This window comes from Larus michahellis, chromosome 6 (assembly GCF_964199755.1).
Source record: "Larus michahellis chromosome 6, bLarMic1.1, whole genome shotgun sequence".
NCBI lineage: Eukaryota > Metazoa > Chordata > Aves > Charadriiformes > Laridae > Larus > Larus michahellis.
Window position 1 is genome coordinate 34,508,963 of NC_133901.1, and position 24,751 is coordinate 34,533,713.

A 24,751-nucleotide genomic window follows, 5' to 3' on the forward strand; every position below is an offset into this window, starting at 1 on the left:
ATGTTAAGACAAAAGCACAGTCAGGGCTTGCATTTTAATGACCTCAGAGCAACCACCAGGTCGCCTGGAACTTCAGCAGGTCATCAGGTCCATTTCCATGCTCAGATCTTTGTTTCATTCCCGATCCATGTTTATTTAAAGACGTGGACATTTAACTTCAGTATATCACCATCATATTCTACGTTGCTTTCAGGCAACTTATTCACTACTTGGACTGTCAATGCTCTAAATGCCTCCCCAGATATCTAACATGAACCTTTCTTATTGCAATTTACACCCATTAATTTTATGCCATCTATTATGGATAAAAAGAATAAACTGTCTTCCTCTATGAAGTAGCCTTTCATGTATTGGAGACCGTTTTCATTTTGTCTTCATACTGAATAATATCAATTTGTCACTGCAGGGCATATTTTCTAGACCTCTGGTTGATTTCACTGTTCTCCTCTGGCTCTCCCAGCTGCCCCACAGCTTTCCCGTTAACACGCTGCCCAGAGGAGGACACAGACCCAGCTGGGCTGCCGCTGCCTCTGTAGAAATTAGAACACTTGCTTTGCCCCTGTTGCAGGTTATGCTCCGTACATACATCAGGACTATGTTTGCCTTTATTTTTTTTCCCCATCACAATGGCACTTTTGATTCATTTTCAGCTTTTTTTCACCATCATTTCCCCCTCCTTTCTCTTCCAACATAACCCTTAGACGTTCCTCACTTTTTATTTGCTTTAAGGGTGAGATTTTTACTGAATAACATCCTTATTTTCTTCCCTTTTCTTTTTTTCTTCCAAGACCATTTCTGTAATGAGCGTACACTGCTTTAAAAAAAGCACCTGCTCATCCCAAGTGCTACAAAACAGCACATGGGCACTCTTATAATCAGCCCTACTTTGTTCTTTTAAAGACTTGCTCATATTAACCCCAGAAGAAAAGCAAGGTAATTTCATTGCTGCCTGACTCTGGACTCACCTCAGCTGATTTTGCCCTGGTTTCAGACAGAAATTACATTTCCCATCTCTCTCCAAACTGGTACCTGGACTGGGCCAATGACTTTAAGAAGTTGCCTGTACTGTGAATGGCTTAAGGTGAATTTTTACCGTTTTTTTTTTGTTGTTTTTTTTTTTTAGCAAGCTCTCATTCTTGCTCTATCTTTCTTCAATTAGGAAACAGGATAATTATCATAAATATCAACTGAATGAAAAAGCAGAAATCTGGCATCCTATTGAAGGCATTTCACAATTTAAAAATGGAATCATTTAACTTGGTCACATTCAGATTTTGTCACAGTATATTATCTATTTTCCTGACCCAGAAACCATGTGGGAGACCCTGTACCTCAGATGGCAAGTGAAGGAGGACAAATGCAAAGGACTGCATGTAAGAAGCGGTCAAATGTGCAGGTACAGTCTGGGGACGGACTCGCTCAGCACTGAACAGAAAGACTGGGGAGACCGCAGAGGATCACAACTAAATGCTGCAATGTCATCCCGAAACCTGGCTGGAATCCTCTCTGTGAGGAACAGGACGAAATTCTGGCTCTGTTCTGGACTGTTGCTCCCCAGTGAGACAACCCATCCAGATTTGGACACTGCACTTACATATGCAGGCAGAGGGGAAAACATTCAAGAACAACAGGAGTATTAAGAGAATTGTAAAATACAACCTGTGAGCAAAGACTGCAAGAATAACAAAGAGGTAATAATAATCATCGCATTCAATCAAGTGTGTTATAAAGTGTTTGCAAAAGGAAGTCATTGGGAATAGCAGAACAAAACAGATTGGCAACCTGACTTCAAACAAAGGCTACAAAAGATACAAGCCAACCACGCTGGTCTTACCTAGCGGAATTACCAGGAACCCCCAGCCTGCCCACGGCGGGCCACAAAACTGCAATACCACTTCAGATTAAATTTGCAGCATTTCTATCAAAATAAGTAAGCAGAACAACCTTCTTGTTTTGCCCAAGCTGGGATTATTTACACATACCTTGATTTTAGCCCCTGGTTAGATTCGGGGTTTGCTTCGTTATTTTAAATTGGAACACAGAGCTCACTTGTTGTTTCCACTGCCTCTACAGTAGCAAGCAGCTCCTCTGGCCCCTCCTAGACATGGGAGACACAGCCTAACGATCCATCTGGCTTTCAGACCTTCCAGAAAAAGCAGGAGATTCACTTGAAACAACCTGGGCAAGAAAACCCAACCCTCCTGTTGCAGCTTTATAAATAAGACAATGGCACTGACGAAATTTATGCCCATGTATGAAAAAGGGAGCAAGAAGTATAAATTGCACTCATACTGGAATTACGATTAACTTAATTCTGGTGCATTGGTCCTACTCAATACATACAATACCTCTTGAAACTGAGAAAACATAAGTATACAACAGTAAGTTAATTTATTTTAAACTCTATTCTAAGAGAGCTAATGTCTCCCTCTTTCACCAGTCATCATCCAAAGTATCTAGCCCTACTTAGGTCTTCTCAGAGGTCCTGCTGCAGCTGATGGCAGGAAAGTAAGGGACAATCAGGAAGATGGCAAAGAGGCAGGAAGCCAGTAGAAGGGTGAAGCTGATGACAGCTGCGCTGCTGGCTCAAAAAAAAAGTTCAGAACCAGCAATCTACATCCCAGAGAGGCTGACGGGCAAGACCGCTTTTATGCCTACAAGGTTTTATCCCGTTTAACTGAATAGTGGTCCTGCCTTCCTTTATCCCAAGCATGTAAGAAAAAATTACAATTGGTGCAGATCGGTTATATCTGTTCAGCTAAAATTATGGTTTATCCTAAAACCAGTGCTATATATCACTCATTTATATTGGAAGGCAGAACCTTCCAATAGGACTGGCAGAAGCGTGGAAAATATAATTTGCCAATTGCTCTTTGTCACCTTCAATGGCAATGATGTCTTTAGGCATTGTATTTTTTAAAGCGTTTTCTATTCATGTTTTGTTTTAGTCTAGTTTGCCTTTTAACATTTCAAAAGCTCCTGAAAATCTGCAAGGATTTCCTGTTTCTTCAGGAACAAAAAAAAAGATGAGAGATTGGAGATTTTTCTTCTTGCATAAGTTTTTTTGTGATCACTTATTTCTCTTTAAAACTACTTGCCTGGCTGAATCCTAGTTCCAGTCCCAGAGGAAGACATGCAATGCAGTTCTAACACGCTGCTTACAGCAGCAAGCGGTTACACATTTTAAGCAGGTGGCTTAAGTTCTTTCATGTCAATGTTTCCCATTGACAATCACCATTTAGAGTGTGAAAACGTTCTTACAATGATTAGGTGCAGATGGCTTAGGAGATGCTCTGAAATCATGAATACACGGTTCACGGACAACTAGATTGATGGCTTTCATAGCTTGAGCAGCGTTTGGCCTCTGAAGCTGAGCTTGTAGAGCAGAGTTACTCCATAGGTTTACAGTCAGTGGACATTATATGATCCTTAGAAACTCCAACGTCTTTTAGATTGATTTTTTTTATGGCTAATACTTGACATCTGATGGGTCTATAACCTCACAACACAGCTGCAATCTAATGTTAGGTATGTTAACTGTAACTGTTAATGGCCAACAGTTTCATTGTTGCCTTTTTCCATTTAGTTGTGTTTATTTACACATTCAAAGGCAGAAGATAAGCTTTTTCTCCTCACAGCAGGGACTCACTCTCAGTAGACTTTAGTGCCCTTTGAGAAATCTTTCATTGATCCTGAGAGTAACTACCAAACTACCAAAAAGGAGAGTGAAAATTTTAACTTCATGAAATCAACTGGCTAACTCTTGGCACATGTTTGGACCCCCAAACTCTTAATCTACATGATAGTGAAATTAAATTTAAAAACTTTCCCACTAAGCTAGTTATTTTAAACACAGTATCACCCATTATAACATGAATTGTACACTTAAGCAAAAATATGCTGATGTTAAAAAATCATCTTGTTTTCAAATGTTACGTAGAGTAAAAAAAGTATACAGGAGAACAAGCAAATTCCTGAATGTAATGCCTCTTGCACATTTGCAGCTCTATGATTGCCATACCCTCCGATTCACCTCTGAAGGCTGTTTGGGACCATAATAAAGATGCACCTTTGAAAGTGCTCTAATTAGGAAGCCTGATGCCACAACCTGATCGTTAAAGGCTGCACTGAGTTCAAAATTCAAAGGCAATGCAGTCCCAGGTAGACTAGTTTCTGCTTGCAAAATAATACACTGGTATCATAAAAACAACTTGTACATAGAAAATAAGGAAGCAGCCGCTTCGGGGGCTTTGATGTAGTTTGTGCAGCAAAAGCACAGTTAAGATACATTTTATTTCAGCCCACCAAAGTTTAGTGGCTGAGGCGGATCCTCACGGTTATCCTCCTGAAATCTCAATGCAATTGTCTGAGCTCTGCTTGCTTTTAAAGGCTGCGAGTTGGTCAATTCTCCATGCAGCACAGGAGAATAAGATGCTCTCTCATTCCTTAGCACTGTTTGCTGCACAAAGGATGAAGGAGGTTTCACTGAGTTCCTGCACACTAGAAAGATGAAGCTTTTAGCTCAAGTTCAAAAAGCTTAGCATGAGTACAAGGCAGGCATACGCTGTCCCCATACATCAGGGTGGAGCAGGAAGGGAGTCTCTTTATGCTTTAAGGCAATTAATTACTGCAAATACTAAAGACGAGCTAACTCAAGCTGGAGGGAAAGTTCAGGGAAGCAACCCTTAAAACCACAGTGAAGCAATTAAGTACATTAGCTTCCTTCAAGGCTAGTTTTCCCACAAAAAAGTAGCGATAAAATTACTGTTTTAGAATCGGTTTTCTCTTTACTTTCTTGATGAGGTGTCTTCATAGCAACTATTCATCACTGTCTTTCTGGGGACAGCATAGATATGAATTCTCATTTATTCTCCAGTTCCTAAACTGTATATTGCTGAAGGCTCTGTAAAGTGAAAGGCGGGGGGTGGAGGGGAGGTTCAGACACCGCCAACATCACCCTGAAAAGCCAGTGACCTCCAAGGAAGTACCTGTTGTTTTAAGATGCACCTCAGTGGAGAGGTCACACGTTTCTCTGGAGGACAGGAACAACACATTCAGTGTATTACTCAATAAAGAATTGAATTACCGCTCTCCCAACCTTGGCATTTGACTTGGCTGTCAAGTGCATAACATCTAATAAAAGGCAGTGGGCTGTTTCACTCTGCTGACTTGCAGGTCTTGGAGACTGAAGGAGATGGTGTTGGCTTTGCCTTTATATTTAGGACAGAGGCTTGCCAATAATTTTAAAGCAGATGAATATACATGTAGTCTATAAGGCTCTTTTTCTAGAAATTTAATAAAAAGTTCCAGGGTTGAGGTAGGGACAGGGGACAGATTGGATAAATAAAAGCACAGGAATGTCTCAGGAGGGCCTAACGTGTATCTAGCAAGTGTACTAAGTACTACATCGGCTCTTTTCTGACATAAATAGTAGTCTCAAGACAAGGGCTAGTAAGTAATGGGTCAGTCCTGGTAGAAGTTCAGGGCTACCTTTGGAATTAATGTAGGATATGATCTCCTCAATACCCGTCCTTATGGAAAGACAGGCAAGGTGGCCTCACCAGAGCCTGGTATCACTTGCTTTGTGAAGGGACAAAGCCCCAAACACACACCATCATGCCGCAGCAAATAACATAAAAGCAGTACAAGACAAAGTTCCGAAAGAGTTTGAAGAGGGAGCTAAGTCTGAAGGCTTCAACCATGAGAAGTCTGTGTTGCAGGTCCGGCCATCACCGCTAACTCCTACAGATGGAGAGGCAGCAAAGTTGCCAAGGGCAACGTTCTCACACATACAACCCATGAGAAGAGCATGGGGAAAGGGTTATCAATCATAACGTCAAATCTGCTGCCTTGTTCAAGCAACACTCTGCATTGCCAAGAAAGATGAAAGGCTAGCACTCCTGTCTTCCAATATATACAATTTCAGAAATACCATGTTTAAAGTCATCTGGGATGCAAGAAAAATGGTATGCTCTTATCTCAGCTTCAGCTTGATTTGGACAACTTTCAATACAGACAGGCCTGTATGTGCTTAAGAACGCGTAATAACAGAATACCAGTGTTTTCTGAGCTCTATCCATGTAAGGATTAAAAATTTGTTGAACAGATCAATGAAGGCAAACTGTGGTTGCAAAATCAGGCATTGCAGTGACCACAAAGAATTCAGAAGCGATGGGTCTTACACAGCCAGTATGATTTTATAAACAGTCACATTAACGAAACACTTATTCTGAATTAGTCACTGGTCCTTAAGTGTCAGAAGCATAGAACAAGCTGGGAAGCCTCTAAATATTATCTGCCCAGAACAGCAATGGCGGGCATAACAACTTGCCCCTATCTCCAAAAAGAAGATCTAGTAATGGCAAGATGGAGAAAAACACAGTACAAGATTGTTCAGTAGGGTCACATTGCCATAACTCATCAACCTGGTGAGCTGAATCAAAGCCAGACTTGTCACTCTCCTAATGGCGCTCTAAGTCTTGGTGCTGAAGGCTCTTCCAGTGACTGAAGTTTTAAGCATTACTCTTATGTGTTGACACTTACAGTAGCAAAACCTATGCCAGCACTGTTGAGTGTCGCATTACAAATGATAGATCTGTTCACATCTCAAGGAACCAGCACCATCACGAAGGCTGGGATCTCACGTTCCTCTCCTCATCTCAACGTCATACAAGACTGCCACTTTCCTCTAGCATTTCTGCCGTGCCCATGTGCAGAAGCTCCTTGCAAAGTTCTCTGGATCCTCAGCTGCCCTGCTCCTAAGTTAAAGCTACCATTAAATTGAAGCCACGATAGGTGTCAACCAGTGATTCTGGTTACGTCGAAGACTTGCGGAAGACTTGAAAGAAGCTTAGGCTAAACGAAGAACCAGGAGTGCAGGCTGTTTGTTTGTGGCTATGGGTAGTCACAGCAAACTGTGGACCTTTCTATCAGAAACGCGTATGAAAAGATGGAGGGTCTTCAAAGAGAAATGATAATAAGAAAAAACCCTCTTTTTTCACAATTTTCTGTATCAGATGCTAGCACATCTCGATTAGAAATCACGATGACTCATATTCAAAGGTCCACTTCTAATCCCTAAAATACTATCAACACACATAGTTGGTTGCAAAGATGCTTTAAGGCATAGCTGGCAAACTCCCTGATAGGCATTCTCTCTTCATAAAATGTAGCAGATTTTTCACTATTTTAACTTTCTCTCCCTTTCCACACCTCCACACTGATACATAACAGCAGCCATCATTTAAATTACACATTGATGGTGAATTTATATATTATCCATTATATTATATTAAACAGAGAAAAAGTGGACTCTGCTATCGTAACTACAGAGACTGTTTTTCCTTCCGTGTTGATTTACATTCAAATAATCAACATGTGAGTCTGCAATGAGGCAAGAAGCTGTGAAGTTCTTACACAGACGCTCTCCTTGGGACTGAAAGGTCGGTGTTTGTATTATTTATTCTTATAATGGAAATACTTTACTCTTAAGTTAGGGTGGACTTTCTCACTATCCATGGAAACAATCATTGAAGATTTCAACTATGAAAAGTCAGACTACATTCACAGAGTCACAAAATGGTTTGGGTTGGAAGGGACCTTAAAGGGGATCATCTAGTTCCAACACCCTCGCCATGGGCAGGGTCACCTTCCACTAGACCAGGTTGCTCAAGGTCTCATCCAACCTGGCCTTGAATTAAATGTTTTTACATTCAGAAGAATTAATGTTGTTAAAGTGCAGACAGAAATATATACAGAGAATAAACTCAGTAATGTAATGGCATCATACTCAAAGGAGGAATGCCCATTTATTCAAGCAGCAAGCCCAGATTTGGCTGCCAACTCTTCTTGGAGAAGTCAAAACTACAAAATCCACTAAGGTGGACTCTACCTTCCATGTAGGAATCTCTCTTACTGGCACCTATTTTCTGCCAATTTTAAATGCTCTTAAAAACGTACTTTCCTTAATACTTCTCTGTCTTGCTTCTCTTCTTGTAACCCCCAATAACTACTTCCCCAGGGGACGTTTTATAATCGACATTATGGCAAAGACAATAATAAAATGTCTGTAAAACTACACAACACAAGGAGGAGGAAAAATCCAGATTATCAGAGAAGTCTTACATTAGTTCAGATTCCAAACAAAACATGAACAATCCTGGTGAAATGCTACTGAAAGCATGAGGCTTCCAGTTTGAATACTCCAATTAGACCTGCGGTCGCTTAAATGAGAATATGTGTAAACTGGATTAGCGCTAAATAATGATCCTATTTATGTGCAAAAGCATGTGTTTGTAGCATAACTATTGGTGTACATGAATGAGTGTGAAAGGCATAAATAAGATATGTAGCCATTTAGCAAGCTCATGATATCACATATAAGAATATAAACTGTTTAAGAAGAGATGTCTAATAAACTTTAACTGCTGGCGCTGCTGGCTGGCTCCCACTGTGATGCTATTTGATCAACAGTGTAATCAATGTTTTGTTCCTTATGGCATTGTTTTAGTAGAGAAAATGTAGAAGATCACTGTGAAAATAAGGTAAATTTGCGGCCAGAGAAGTCAAGCTTCATGGTTAGTTGGAGATACAGATGCAAGTGCATCCATCAGCAGTAAGATGACAGCACCGCAGGAACACAGCATTTTTAATGTGCAAGAACCATTGCTGTGAGTGAAGCAACGGTAGTAATGCAGCTACTGCTGTAAAATTAATATTCTTTACTTTTTAAGAATAAAGCCATTATTGTCATAACAAAGGACAGTCTTGCCCTTAAGCTCCCTAGAACACAGCGGTCTGGCTCCTAATGTAATAGATGGACAGCACAAAGGGAGGTCTCGACCTTCAGCTCCGCTCACGTAAGGAAGCTTAAGTACAGCAAGGTTTGCCGTAAAGAATACTGAAATCTTGTGGTGATGGGCACCGTGTTAGAAACAGAACAAAAATAACCCTAGACAGTTACCTGGTGTTCCTATTCCGTACTTCGCTAAGCATTCCTTATCTCAAAAGAGCATGAATGTGCTTGAGAGCACCTAGTAGCATAGGACATGGTGGCAAAACTCATTCCCAGACCAGCCAAATTGCCAGAAACTAGAAAACAAAAAGACATAGCCTTTTTAAGAAACAAGTTAATTCAATTATGTATGCTAATTTTTTTCGCAGTAGTATGGGAACTTTTTTTTACAAAGCCAGACAACTTCACTAGATAGGAGGTTTCACAAATGAGCCGCGTGTTGTTTAAAATACATTTCCTCATTTTGCACTGGTTTTTAGCTTATGGAAATGCAAAGTCTGCTCCCTTCTCTGTTAATTAATGTGAATTCTTTGGTTTATGACATACTTTTGCCAGCAACATCACTCTTGCATCAAAATCCTATCAGAATATTTATCAGTAAGCATGTTTATCATTAGATAAAATTTAATAACATGGATTTCTAAATCAGTTTCTCTAATTTCAATATGTTACCCCTGTAATAATATGCGAGAGCTGAAAATTAACATATATAGATATTTTCTTAGGTAATGTATAACCGCACAGCTGTGATGCAAAAAAGCAAGCAAGGTATTAAGGGAATGGGAAACAATACAGAAATACCGTAATGCTGTTGTGCAAGTGACTTTTATGCCTTCCCATGGCTATACTATTTATAAAAAAGGGAAAGATCATAATCAGGGAAGGAATCTCTTATGGAGGTAGCCTACCTGACTACATACAGGAGGAGGGTGAAAGAAGTCACCAAGTTAAACTGGGATTAGACTTGGAAGCACCGTTAAGGTTAGCATCACCTGGCTATATATTAAGAACTTGGACAGGCTACAAATACTCAGAGTAAGGTAGGATATGGCCCATGGTCACTGGGATGGCAAAGGCCACCTGGGCTGCTGCAGAGCATGGCAGCTGAAAGGCAAGAACTAGGTTCAGGAAAGCAAGACCGTATTTATTAGTGAATCCACAAGGTGCTCCTGGGTTAGGGGTTAAGCTGATGAAGAAATGCTTTGAGGATTTCACGTGGAAGGGGTTGCAAGACTAGATTTACAACTACTGGTGGCAAGAGGTGTGTCCTTGGTATAAAAATTAAGATGGACAGCTCTGAAGGTAATACGATTAGAGATAGATAGATAGATCATTTTTCGGCTACTGGAATATTTTATAATTTCATTATGAAAACAGTTTTAAAATAATTAGTGGAAAATGCTACACAAAAACTGGGAAGTTGCATTCATGTTCAAAAGAAGGGCAGTTGTATTTGCTGGGAAAAACACAATTTTGTCTGTCTTTACTCAAGCTTCTGGTCCTCAGTGTTCAGTGCTAAATTCTTTTCTCTTCATGTAGCAGAACAGCAGGCAATTTTGACACACTAAGCTTCTGCTCATGAGTTCACAGTTTTCTATTTCACTATCAGCACAATTAAATCAACTCTAACTGCTAGTGTGTGTTTTCTTTCTACAGAAAAACTGTATCAGTTGTTGCTTTGACATGAATATTTCCAGAGTTTAGCTGTTGGTTTATTAAAATGAACAATCCCCCGAACTATTTCGATGCTTGACTTTTCTCAGCAAAGCACTCACCCCGTTCATTGGAGGGGCCAGTCTCACAAGGAGACTGTCTTTGTTCCCGTTACTCCGCCAATGAAACGTCCTTTGTTAAGGAACAACATCCTCGGCTAAAAATAGTGGCCTGCCAGGCCAATGGTGTACGTGCCTGGCAACCCAGGCATTACATTATAACGGAATAGAAAATACGTATCTTCAGGATGACTCTGTAAAAAGCCTGAAGTTAGTGCTATTCTGTGGCTGGAGCTTTTTCTGGGATGACTCTTCTTACTTTTACCCGCCTTTTATCACTTCATACAGACTCACACATGCAATATCCTTCTACGTCCCCTCCCTCTCCTTTCTCCTTTATTTATCTTCAAAACAGGTTAAAGGATTCAGCTAGGATAGAGCTTCCCCAAATTAATGCATGTTACAGTACCAGCGAGGAAAAAAACACTGTTCAAAAACCAAATTCTGCAAATGAAAGTCTTTGCTCTTTACTGGAGCCCTGACATTGCTGTTGCAAATGCCCAGGAGGCTGGCTGGCTCCCTTCCCTTCCAGCAAACCTCATTGCAAAGCGGCTCCATCAGTTCCAAATTGTTCAGAATGCAGAAGCATGTTTGTTTCCTGCTTTGAACAATCAAGAACATATTATGCATTCCCTGCATTATTTATATTGGCTACTTATAAGTAGTTTTTTATTTATTTATTTATTTAAAGGTTCCATCTGTAGGTACTGGCTACATTTTAAAATCTCCCCCTTCAATCATGTTCTAATGGATATCTGTTCTCCCAGAACATCTGTCCTTTAGGGTCCTATTACATGTAAGCTAACAGTGACACAATTTTTCATCTTATTATACGTGTACAGTTTTCTGTTTGTTGTTAAAATCCCCAGAATCAACTCATAATATTAGAGCTTCCTTTCATAGCAAAAATTAAAACATCAGTTTCAAGTCTTCATGACTTTTACAGTCCTGGCAAAAACGTTAACACTACACTGACAGACCTCAGGATAGGGAAATATTTTCCACTGCTCTATATTTGTTATAAAAACCAAGCATATGAAAATGTGTTAGTTCAGATGACTAGGGGTGTCACATTCATAACCTCCTTTTAGTCTCTCTTTTTTATTCTTCCATCTAACTCTTCTACTAGAGTAAGAGATCTCCACAAGATTATTTATATAATTAAGGTGCTATAAAATGACAGAATATACTTTGAAACTTCCAGGATCTATACTGTATATGGCTCCAAATATTTTAGATCCTAACATATCTAACATTGCTGTGTTGTGAACATAAATTCAGCCTGCTGCATCAAAGTGTCACGATCTGCCTTTCTGTTAGAAGGATTTGCCCATCTAGGCACATCCAGAGAGCAACATGAAGGTATCAGCAGGCTGTGGATAGGCAATACTAATTTATCTCTAGCTTCCACTCCTAGCTCTATCAGTAAAAATACGGCAGCATGGGTTTCTACAAGTACAAGCCTAAAGATTTGTTGCCCAGTGCTGAATATCTTTACTATAACTTTATTAGTAGTATATTGTACCTTCACTATTATTACGGTTTGCTACAGGAAATGACAGCAAGTGCAGGTACATTCCGAGCAGGTCTTACCCTCCACGTGGTTTTAATTGCTGTGTTTTAACAGTAGCTCCAAAGAGCCACTGTAATCTATACAGAGCTGATGGATTATGCACAAAAGTGTATGTATTATTGTTTACGTTGGCTTTGTTAAGGTAGCACCAGATTTAGTGCTGGCATTACAGTTCAGCTGCTGCACTGCCATCCCACGTGTGCCTGGGGGCTCCAAAGCCAGTTGTGCGCTTCTGGAGTTGGCAGGACTGGAAGTGCAGATGCAAGAGATTTATCCTCTGACGGAAGACAGTTCTTCAACTACTTTCAGATAAATGCTAAGCGCCTAAGCATTGAATCCAGCTAATGAATTCAGTGTGTGCACCAGAACACAGGCTTGGAAAGGACCACCTGGGTCACCAATCCCCACTAACTGCAAGCAATCACATAATAAATGTTAAGAGCAAAGTGTCCTGCAGGATATCATAGTCTGCCCTCTCCATTTACTGCATGCCATAAAGTAATGTTCTTCTAAACCACACACCTCGATCAAATTATGATCTGTAGGAGATGAGCAGAAGAGTCTCAAAAATGACAGTATATGACAGGAAAAGTGGAGGAGGTAAGGGGAGGGGACGACTGAGCACTCTGAGATGGCTGAATACGTAACACAAAAACAATCCGTGAGACTCGCCAAGACCAGTCCAACTATGTTGGAGGAAGGGAAACATCACAGAAATCAGTAAGCATCGAGGCAAAAACATCCTCCTGGACTGCTGAGGTGACTTGTGAAGTCCCAAGGCCGAGGAATAATCACATACAGTATTACTGTGCAACAGTAAATACAACTGACAGATAACTCAAGTCTGTTTCCTTCAATGCTTGGGGACACCCACAAATTGGGCGCCCAGCTCCCAGTATCGCAAGCCATTACCGAGAACTGCAGGTGCACTTCCACTCAGTCATCTCATCCCTCCCATAAACTTCATCGTGAAAACCCAGTGGGTTTGTGTCCCAGCTGTGTTTGGAAAGCCCTTCTAGAATGTCACTCATCTCTCTGGTTAACATGTCTTTTTCTAATTTTCAGTCTAAACATACTCAAGACACACTTAAGTCTACTTGATTTTCTATCCATATTATCATGTTCTATTCCCTCAATCATATTTGAACCCTCAATGTGTTTTTAAAAAGAAAACATCTCTATTGCTACAAAAGCGAGCAAATCCAATCAGTCCTGCAGCAGGGACGTACAGAGGCACACCATGCAATTACTCATCCTTCTCTACAACTCTCCAAGTTTAAGTAGATCTTCTTCTGATGACAAGTAATCAAAACACATATGATAGTTTCAATGAGCCTTGTACAACTGGGCAAACACTTCCCCATTCCTGCTTGCTAGGCACAGCCTGAAATCCCTTTCAGCAGTTTGGGTTTTTTTGGTAGCTCCAACACCAGTGGCTTCTTGGTCTCATCATTTTAAGCTCCACAACAACCTATGAACTGCCCTTCGCAGTAGGGTCCATCAAGCTCAGCAGTCCCCCCCTGACAGCAGCAGCCCCCAAGGGAAGAGCAGAGCCATCCTATGGGAGAATTTCCCACCTGACCCCCAAACACTTGCAGTTCACTCACTTCCTGAACAAAAAACAAAATTTTTATGTTTTTCAGGCCCTGGTGTGCTTTCCTTCCATAACTCTGTCCTGTTGCTGTCTGCATCGATGTGAACGGCTAGCACTCACCTCCTGCCATAACTCTGACTCCACAATAACCACCACCCGCTAGGGAGCCCCCTCCCCTCACCACCCTCTGAATTCACTCCCTGCCTCTGCCTCTGGCAAGGAGAATGACCAGCAGGTCCCTACTCACTCCTGGGGAGTTGTTCAGGCCTCCATCTCCTTCCCATGTGAAGGAATACTACACTATTTAATCATTCCTCAGAAGAAATCTGTGCCACGCTTTCCACCCTCCAAACTGCCCTAGCTCCTACTATACCTTTTTGAGATGGCGAAACCAAACCGCACACTATTTAAGATGCAAGAAACACGCTTACAGAGTAACAATGGGACATTTTCAGAACATTTTTGATCCCTTTCCCATTATAATACTTGCTTTTATAACCACTACTGACACTGAAGTAATTTCCAAAACTCAAGTTAACATTCTCAGAGAAGCACCTTTTATATTTCACAGCTCTAGCTATGCCCAACATTTTGGTCATTGAGCGGCAATGGTCACCTCAGCATTCGTCACCTCATGGGTGGGATTTCTGTCGTCTTCACTTTGTACCACCTCCAGTGAATTTCCCCTGCCATCACCTTGCCCAGGCCCTTTGTTTTGCATGATCCTTCTGCAGTTTTTCCCCAGTCAGCACTCATCTTCAGTGCTCTGAATAAAAGCATCACCAGCACACTCTGTTGTCTTTTCCAGTTCATTTATCAGTGGAGTATCAGAGGTTTAAGCACAGACTCTTTTGAGACCTTACTGCTGCCATCCTCTCACTCAGAAAACTGATCAGTTAGTCCTACCTGCTGTTTCTTATCTTTTAACCAATTTTTTGTTGATCTGTAGAGCATTCCTTTTATCAGATGAAGTGCAGATTCTTAAGTGTACAGTGACAAAGTACCGCTTTCTCATCCTTTTGGTTTGAATGACTAATCCTCAGAGGGTTAGCTAGAGTATAGTATACCCATATTTCACTGGGGAGGGCCCATTTTTGGGTTCATTTGCTCCTTTTTACCACCATGACATGATTTTAGTGTGACCCTGGGGCTGCTGCTCTGGAGGTAGGATTGTCCTAAGACGCCCCGTCTTTTTCTTGTCAGTTTTAGGGTTAATTCAGCTAGAGGAAGGACTGTCGAGAGACGACCCTGAACGTAGTGTGTCGGTGAACCTTCCAGTGTTCCTGAATTCCTGCAAGAAGCTGACCTTGAGGACACTGAGCTCTCCTCCTAGCCAGTATACGCCTGCCAGTGCCACGTAAGGCAGACACTCAATAGATTTTGACACACACTTTAGTAAGCTGGACCGCCTCACCATGTGCTGGCTCTGACTGTAATTCTCCTGTGAGGCAGGATGAGCACTGATCACATTTGTATCAGGTTAATCTGAGACGCAGCTAAGTGTTTTGTGAGCACTGATCGCATTTGTAGCAGGTTGAGCCGAGATGCAGTTAAGTGTTTTGCTGCCCTCCACCCTCCCATCTCCAAAACTGTCCAGTTTATCCGCCAGCTACCTCCTGGGCCTCACCTTCCTTCATGACAGTTATTGCTCTGCCTCCAGCTTTCTGTCTGTGGCTGAGCTTGTGCTACACCTACACCCATCCTAGATGAGGTTTCCTACCTCAAAGTAACCTGACCGCTCACTTAGTGCCTGAGATCTGCGCTGGCTTGTTACCAGGTTTCTGGTTTGTTTTGGAGGGGATTTTTGTAGAGGAGGAGGCAGATGGGCTGGTTATATGAAGATCAGTTGTCAGCTCCTACATAAGTAGTCTGGCAACTTCCTACTCCTAATGCAACGTTAGGGTTCACACCTGCAGCTACTTTGAACTTTACAGAATAAGGTTGTGAACTCAGTATTTAAAATCTAAGATTTTATTCTATTAAAATTTATAGAATTTGAATACCTAGGCTCTAAACTGTTTAGAGTAAATTGCAACTCTTTGGTAAGCATGTGTTCATGAAAATTATGTAGATTATGAAAGCTTTAGCCGTGTGCTACAACCAAACACATTTTTTAAAAAAAGTTGAACATCCATATGCTGAAACTCTTGTTTATAGCAACCCACCCTGCTATTAGTCCCTAACAGAATGGCAGCGTGCTTTTTATTATTATTAAATTTTGGCCTGTCTTTATTATACTCATCCACTAAGTCAACAGAATTCTTCCATATAATACTTCTGTCCTTCACAGCATAACAGGAGTTTAAAAAACTGTATCAAAGACCTTGTGCCAAGGTTACTAAAGGAATGTTGCAGAGACCTGTCCCTTATGAATACCTCTAATACTCTCCCTGCAACCCAGTAACTCACCTCTCGGTACATCCTGTCACAGCCCCCTCTTTTCCCAGCCCCTTATCTGCCTAAGACAGCTTCGTATAATTCCTGTATTAATCTGCACCATCTCCACTTTAAATAATAATTTCCTTTGGGAACTGTATTGAATGAATGCTTCCTATAAATCTAGACAGCTTAAGCCCCCTGCATCACTGTAGCCTGAGATGTTCACTATCTCAGAAAAAAGAAACACTAAGTCTGACAAAATCACCTTCTGATCAGAATTCTGCATTTTACCCCACTTTTCACTTACGATGATGTTCTTGATTACTCTTTGTTCAAAACCTGTCCTAAGATATTACACAGTGTTGAAATAACCTAATTTGCATGTACTTTTCAGGATTTCTTTTCTGCTCTTTTTGTGTATATGTTAGTATCCATCAGCCAGACTGCATTATCCCCTTACTGAAATAAACATTAAGAGGTTTTGCTAGTAGACCTCTCGTGACCAGAGGTAAAATCAGAAAAGTAACGTTTTAAGTTTCTACAAAGGAGGTAACTAACAAAAACGAGAGCTTTCCTATCCTTTACTCAAATAAATCACGCAGACTCAACAACAAAAACTCCCAACAGAAAGGAGACTGGTCATTTAGTATTCCAGGATGATTTTACAGCTTCCTACTCCAATAGCAATATTAAACCAATAGCGGAAGATTCAGAAGTGGAAAGGAAATACTGCCACAATAAATGCTTTGGCAAGAATTAGTTCATGTCATTTCAAAACAACTGTTTAATATTGTTCGTTAGGTTTCTAATCTGTTAGCACTACTGTGCTGCCTTGTTCATATTCATGTAGGAATTAAAGTATTTTTTTTGCCTAAGTTTACAATGACATCGAAGTTCAGTGCAACTTACCAATGAAATATTGCCACCTTCTATCTTGCTACTCTTTGTTTGAAGTCCCAGCTAGAAATTTACAAGCGAAAACATGACTTGAAGAAAGATAACTCTGCTCATGATATGTGTATTTCCAACAAAACCAACTGCCTTTTCCCTGTGGTACAGCAGAGTTGCTGAGGCGATTGCCATCTTGTGATTCAAATCAACAATTAAATTCTTAGTGCCGTGGAGCATGCAGCAAGCATCATTCCAAAAGCCTCCTATGGATAGATTTTCTATCATTTCCCCACAACATCTTCTGAGTTAGTATTTCAAGGACACGACGTTCACTTGCAAGTGTATCATGTAAGCATTATTCCCAGCACATAACTCTATACAGATCTTAAAACATTTGTTACTGAACTTAGAAAACGAAAAGATAAGGAATATAAGGGAAGAATTATGGAGTTTTCAGGAAGTGCAGTGGACAAAGCGGTAAATGAAAAAACAACCCATCCAGAGGTGAACAGAGCTTCAGGGAATGCAGGTTATTAAGTGGATTATTGAAGACACTATTTCAGAAATCACTTTCACCAAAGGCGTGCCCATATTAAAAGGGAAATTACGTTACCTTAATTGCACTTCTCAGCCATAGCTGTTGAGATCGTATGCTGATCACCTGGAAAGTAGAGAATAGAAGATGAATAATATTGTTCATATTTTAATTACTGATTAATAAGAGCAACTAATATCAGATATTTATCCTGTATTAAAACAGAAGTTTTAGCCTTCTAAACAACTAGAGAAGAATAGAACATATAGCTTTTGATATCTGCTATTTTACACCTGACAAAGGCAGCTTCGAGTAAGAAAAATAACAAGAAAACAGTGCCTGAGGTTTTCATTAAAGTAATTTACATATTTTCATGAAGGCTGTCATCTCAGAAACCAAGCAAAAATTCATAAAAACTTTAATCCTTATAAAATATCTACCCTAAAACATAGCAGGCACTCATCTGTAATTTGTTTAGTCTCAAATAGCTTCTCTGCCCTTCCCCAAGCTAAAACATTTAACAGTAAAATCTCCAAGTGGTGTTTTACAGCCCTTTGTTACGTGCATGGAAGTATCTCCCTGGGATGAAGAACACAACTAGTGGGTGTAGGAATATTTTGGGGGCCGTTTCTCATGCGTTTACCCAGGTGAGACTGTGCCACGGGGAAACTTGGAATGCCCATAAAAGTTGAGGGATTCAAGAAACATTTGGAGGTTTCACCTTTCTCACAGCTCCAAGGACCTCTACCAAGGAATGCTTTCTGGGGGACACAGGGCAGAGACCCCAGGGCTCCAAATGGTGTGAGACCTCAGATAGCAGGGGGCATTAGGAAGCCACTGGGGAAACTGGGTGGTCACGGGCTACGCTGCCATTTTTCCCCTCCATAGGTGCCCCTCTCGCTTCATCCTGGTAACATCTAGTGCCAAGCTTTTGGCAGTTACCAGCATAGTGGTACCTACATCAATGAATACTGTTGTTTGGGTAGTTCACCGACTCATCGAGAAAGTGTGACTGCAAGTTACCCATATTCAAGAGAATTAAACCTAAACCCAGACTGCAGCTCAATGTTTCCAGACTTTAAGGTTCTATACAGTCTGAAAATGTCATGTGAAGTTAAAAAGACGTATTTTCAGACTGGACATGCAGAATGCACCTAACCCAAACCCATTTCAAACTGTTCCAGCATCGAAAGGCTTGCAATGCACGAGGCACAAGTGTCTGCTGCAGCTTGGGCCAAACTCTGCTTGCTCCATACAGCAAAAATCTCAGGGATCAAACCAAGTTTGAAACTGCATTTGAACAGGATTCTTTATTTTGGGGCAGAGATTGTAAGTTGTTATTGGTTGGCTTTGAAAACGAATTGTACAGTTGTTGGGCTCATTTCACCTGTTTTTTTTGGAAAAATCCAGGTCTTTACTAAGAGAGCATCTGTCAGTATTATCTTCGGACAATTTCACATGAAGCAAAGACATTTTGCAGGTTGCTGCTTTCTCTATTACTTTAGTATTCGTAAGTTATCTACATGATAGGACTCAATTGTCCAGAATATGCAAAGAGCTATGACTCGACCACTAAAAAGAACAAAACTTATTATCAGGGCTGTTAATTGATGGCACAGAAGCAATTTGTTACATTGAAGTTAGCCAGCTTACCATGTTCTTAAAGCAGAAAGTGGATATATTTAGGTACACATGGCTTGGTTTGCAACAGCTGAAACTGTTGGTTTGTTCTGAAGTGGAATAAATACACGGTAGGTTGGGTAGTTAGATTTATAAAATAACTCACAGCTTTTAAGGCCGATGGAAATTTGTGGAAATAAATGGATGTTGTGCTGACTTCAAACAAAATTCTCATGTAAGGGGAAACAACATGGTATTTTATTAGCCTTCAAAATAACTGTTTAAGTGAAAATTGGTAAGCTTCATAAACAGGACACCATATGTGTGTGGCGATATGTAACTTTTCCCCAGAACAGGTCTACTCGGACAAATATTTCTTTCTACTATATATATATATACATACACACACACAAAAAGAAAAAAAAAAAACAACTAAAAACAACAAACAAAGCCCACAGTACAACGAGACAAAAACAAGGAAGAAACAACATGCAGTTCATCACAAAAAACATTTGTTTGTATTTCTGAAGAAATCAAAAAATTTTACCATATTTTTTTCAGGGAAAAAAAAATACGGTTCCATCATACAAGCATATTACTGAGGCTTACTCCTGAAAGAACTCCAATTTTAGCCTTCAAACAGAGTTGGTATAAAACCAGGGATGGGACAAGAGCTGCTCATGGAGCATGTGCACTGCTCTCTATGGAATACAGGCACGTTCTACCAACACCATGGTTTACCACTGATTCAACGTTCCACCAAAATAATTATGTATTTCACCCACAAAAATCCACAGCAGAAGGGCTGCAATTAGTTTGTCCACAAAATGCCCAGTCTTCCATGCATGTAGTAGAAGGAGAGAAACAAAATTAATTGCATTGCCATGGGAACAGGGTTTACTACTTGCTTTACTAGGAGATTAATGCTTATTGTCAGCAGATTTTATGATAAATGATTGACATTTAGCATTTTTGTAACAAAGATGCATCATGCTGTGTTGTTCACACACTGTAGAACCCTTTTCCTCTAATCATCAAGGCTTTTAGTTCTGTATATTATTTTACAAAAGCAAAATAGGCTGTTTAGATTGCGATTGTTTTGGATTTTAACATAAAAAAAAAAAGAGACAGACACTTCATCTCTGAGTTTTCTACAGCACTAGAAGATAACACCACAGCTATGGCCTGTGGCTGTTACATCAGCCTGTGATATGGTGCAAGAGGAGCAGATGAAAGCAGGGAGTGCTGTAGCCATTTCATCTCCACAATCTATAATTTTGGATTTTACTCCAGACTTTACATCCCCACCATAAACGTGGTTCAAAGCTGCCTGCAGGATTCGTCTCTCATTTGGACCCTCACACCCCTATTAGGGGGAGCGGAGCACTTTGTGCCCACTGGAATTTCAGTGCCTTCTGGTTTAGTTGCCTCTAAAAGGAACCTCATTCACATGCATCAAAACACTCCAAATTGACCCAAAACACAATAAACAGGAAGGATCAAAGGATTCACTTCAAAACCATGCTACTGCTCCAAACTATTAACTATTTCTATTCCCAGGAGGAAGTGATTGGATATGTTAAGAAAAAACACACTACCATGGTAAGGGTAAGGTATGAATGTGCTTTTATACAGTTTGGTGCCCTGTCCTAGCCCTTGTCCGCAAGCATCACGTGATATCAAAATTCATCCCAAAAGGCAAGAACTGGGGGGATCCTGCAGTCAGCGGGGATGACATGGTTATCTAGTCAGCAACCGCTAAACCCCTCTATCTATTAAAAACTGGACATTTGCCCTTTTATTTCTTTGCTGTCCTTTCAGCGATGGGAGACTCGGTGAAAGGTGTTCTGACACTCTGCTGCCATGTTTCCTTGTAACCAGCAGATGTATACGTTTATTTTAAGTTAGAGAGGAAGTGCAAATGGCACGTTGGTATAATAATCTCAAAATATTGTGCTGACTAAATACACTTTCAAGGCTGTAATTCCAGACTAGCTTAATTTTTCTACAATTGATGACTGCCTGAAAACCAATCCTATCATTAAATCTGAAACATTTTTGGTATTATTTCAAAGATCCTGTTTTTTTGAGAACAGCCTTCTCCTCCTTTCTTATTAATACAATAAAATATTTCACTGAAAGGAGAAGAAAAGGCCAAGTGTGGGAAGAAGAGAAGAGGTCTCTGTTCCTCAGAACAGCCACGAGCAATGTTAAAACAGGTTCAGCCTGTAGCTCTGTCCAGATCCTCATAATTTTTCATTTTCTGAAGACTGAAGGAATTGCTGGGAAAGTACAAATACTAGAATTCCGAGCACTGGAACAGGCTGCCCAGGGAGGTTATGGAGTCCCCTTCTCTGGAGATTTTCAAGACCCGCCTGGATGCAGCCCTGAGGGATGTGCTTTAGGCAATCCTGCTCTAGCAGGGGAGTTGGACTAGATGATCTCTAGAGGTCCCTTCCAACTCTGAAGATTCCATGATTCTGTACATAAAGGATTCATTTCTGAGTCTTCCTGAAATGTGTTCCTGACCTTTTGCAACAGACATCTGCTGACTCTCCCGGTATGCTGCCATTACGAGCTTGCAATGGCTGAGACCTGGGGCTGCGATCCAGTGAAGTTGATTATATTTTAGTCAGTGTTGAAGGACCCAATGTCTCTGTGCATCTGCACTCACCCAGTTCTAATTGCCAGGTCTAGCAATGGCTTAGGTATGTCCTGTTGAAGACCGGTAGTACCTTTCTAGCATAAGGCTGAGCCTGAGGGTCTCTGCCTGAGGTTTCTGGTTAGCAGAGATGGTATGGGCCAGATTTCTTAGTTAGGGGTTTGGATTAGGGCTAGGCTTAGGGTACCATGTCACACTTAGGGATCAGGGCTAGTGCTCTGGGTAAGGGTTGGGGTTCAGCTTTAAAGTAGGATTTGGTCCAGAATCTGAGTAGGGGATTGGGGTAAGAGCCAAGGGAAAGCTTTAAAGTAAAGGTTAGGGCAGGTGCTGAGACAGACGACTCTTCACACCAGCACCCACATGCCGCCCTGCCGCTTCTCTGCCACCCCCAAGCTCTGCTCCTCCAACACAAGTGACCTCACAGCCCACCCCCACCATGTCACATTTACTTACACCTCACTTGAGGTCAGCTCCCTTCTCCCCTGCCTCTGAGCAACCCTCTCCTACCACGGCCTTTCCCTCTGGGCCCTCCCAGCCCTGCCCTCCTCCTGCTGGCCCACAGGCTGCCGAGAGGCAGAGGGGAGCCGGGGCTGAGGGCTTAGGGATTCAGGTCGACATGCTGGGTTGGGGCATCTGGTGAGGATGTCGCCCCTGGGGCTCTGGGGTGAGAGCTACGGGTAAGGCCAGGGATGAGAGCTCACCTCCTGGAGTGAGGGATCAGGGATAGGGATTAGGGCGAGTGTTTGGTTTTCTGGTCAGTGTTTAAGGCATGGGCAACCTTTTTTGTTTAGGGGTTCAGTTTAGTGGGAGAGTTAGCGTAAGAGGTTATGATTTCGGGCTTCAGCTCAGAAGTGAGCACCCGGGGTTAGGAATGGGGTTAAGGGCTAGGTGTAAGGTTTAGGTTTAAAGTTAGGGCTTCAGGACAACGATTAGACATTGGCTGAGGGCCTACCTGAAGAGGTCTCGCAAGCAGTCTCCCGGCCACATCACCTTCACCTCAGCCCCCCTCACCTCCACCACCTCTGCTGGCCCGGCTCTGGGACACCCTTCATGTCCTCACGTGCTGCCACGTGCACTGGCCTCTGCCCTCCCTATGCTCTGCTCCTCTACGCTACCCCTGACGGGCACCACCACCTCACAAAGCTGCCCGCTGCTCACCAATCAGCTTCCTCCGATGCCCGTGACCTCACAGACACACGTACCGCGTCACCTCTGCCTGCAGCTCCCTCTGAGGTGCCACCGCCTCTGCCCAGCCCCTGGTCTGGGCTGCAGCCCCCCAGACGCACTCCACGCACCTCCTTTCATACCACCCCCTTAGCCCACGAGCATATTTATCACTGACCATTTCCACTAGAACAAGGTCAGAGACACACACAGGCTATTGTTAATTAGGAACTTATAAAAAAAAAAAAAGTGTTTTAATTAATTTCTTCTGCCTTCATCTCAGCAGCCAGTCCAGCCCAAACCAAAACACTGATTTCATTTATTTCTACATGAAATTTACTTTTTTTCACTCCAGCATGTTCTCCAAACCTTTACTTTTACTTGGCCTCTTCTCTCTTCCACTAAAGTGACTCATAAGGACTTAAAAAAAAGATGTTAAAAATCAGCATGAAGAGCAATATTATTAAAGGTAAGGAATGCAAATTCACACTTCACATGAAGCAAGAATCCTAAATCTCTCAGACGTCTTTGAAAATTACCGCCTTTATTTTAATTAAGCAAATGTTACTTAGAATGATTCTTACAATATGTACATTTTCACATACCATGTGCCAACAAACTCCATCTCTACACTTCTCAACATCTGATCTTGAATTTCTATGCATTTAAGATATACTCCATAAACTCAAGAAATTAAAGAACACTGAACAGGCTCTTTAAATAGTCACGTAATTTACCTTCTGCAGAGACTAATCACTACTTCTTTTTGGTTGCTTACAAGGAAAATTCATGAACCAAAATCACTAAGTAGCATTGGGGTGGGAAGAGCAGAACTCCTTTGTGTGCAAACATTTTTTCTCCTCTGATGTAGAAAAAAGGGGGTTGATTCTGCCTGAATAGTATGTTAAGTAAAAGTTTTCACCAGTGAAATTACAAATGCAACTATATCCTCAACAACTAATGAAGCTTATCTGTTACAGGTTTGTGAATTATGATGCTTACTTCCTAGCAAGCAAAACTTACAGGTGGTATCCCTAAAATCTCCCAGAAAACCACCATCTTCCAAAAGTCTCCATCAACGAGTATTATTCTGGCCTTTTTTTATTACTATTATTTTTGTTGTCAAATTGGAGCAATGAAAACTTGATTTACTGCAATCCACTTCTGGAAAATCAACTCAGTCACATTTTTCTTGGCAACAGAAAGTAAACTTGATTCAAAGTAAGGGATTTGTTCTAGCATTATTTCTTGCTTTCCGTATACCTTTCTATATATTTATGTCTGTCTCTGTTTATAATGCATGTAAATGCTGGTTTCACACAGCTGGTGGAACCTGGCTGACTGAACACAGGAGCAGCGATCAAATTCCAAAATTACAATCTCAGTTCTGATTATTTTTTTCCGGTACTCTGTGCCGCACAAACTCACTACATAATTCAACTGCATGCAATGTGCGTTTAAAGAATTTACTGTTTATAATAAAATAAAACCTCCAAACCATTTTTTTTTAAAAGTCTTAGTGAATTTTTTCCTAAAGGCGGGTCACTTAAAATTTCACAGTGCCTCAGAAAAAGTTTTACTTATAAATCAACAGGGATTGCATCTTTATTCCATCTATAGAATAAATGAACAAAATGAACTCTGCTTGTTCCATATTCCTCATCTGTACCACTTTATACTGCCTCACGCCTCAATTCTGCAGGCATTGCTTGTTTTAACCAGCTGACTCACTGTATGCACTTTAAAAAAATTGTATAAATAAAATAA

The 24,751-nt window shown here is 41.1% G+C and overlaps 1 protein-coding gene across 21 annotated transcripts in view; it reads right to left on the bottom strand.

Moving 5' to 3' along the window:
* Nucleotides 1–24,751, bottom strand: part of PCDH15 (protocadherin related 15) — a 799,343-nt gene that overhangs the window by 467,731 nt on the left and 306,861 nt on the right. For 19 of the 21 annotated variants that reach the window (XM_074589897.1, XM_074589896.1, XM_074589895.1 and 16 more), the window contains one exon: nt 17,617–17,664. The gene's annotated coding sequence lies outside the window, so the exon portion shown is untranslated. Of the gene's footprint in view, nt 1–17,021; nt 17,073–17,616; nt 17,665–24,751 lie in introns of all 21 variants that reach the window. The other 2 variants (XM_074589889.1, XM_074589880.1) reach the window with 1 other exon arrangement.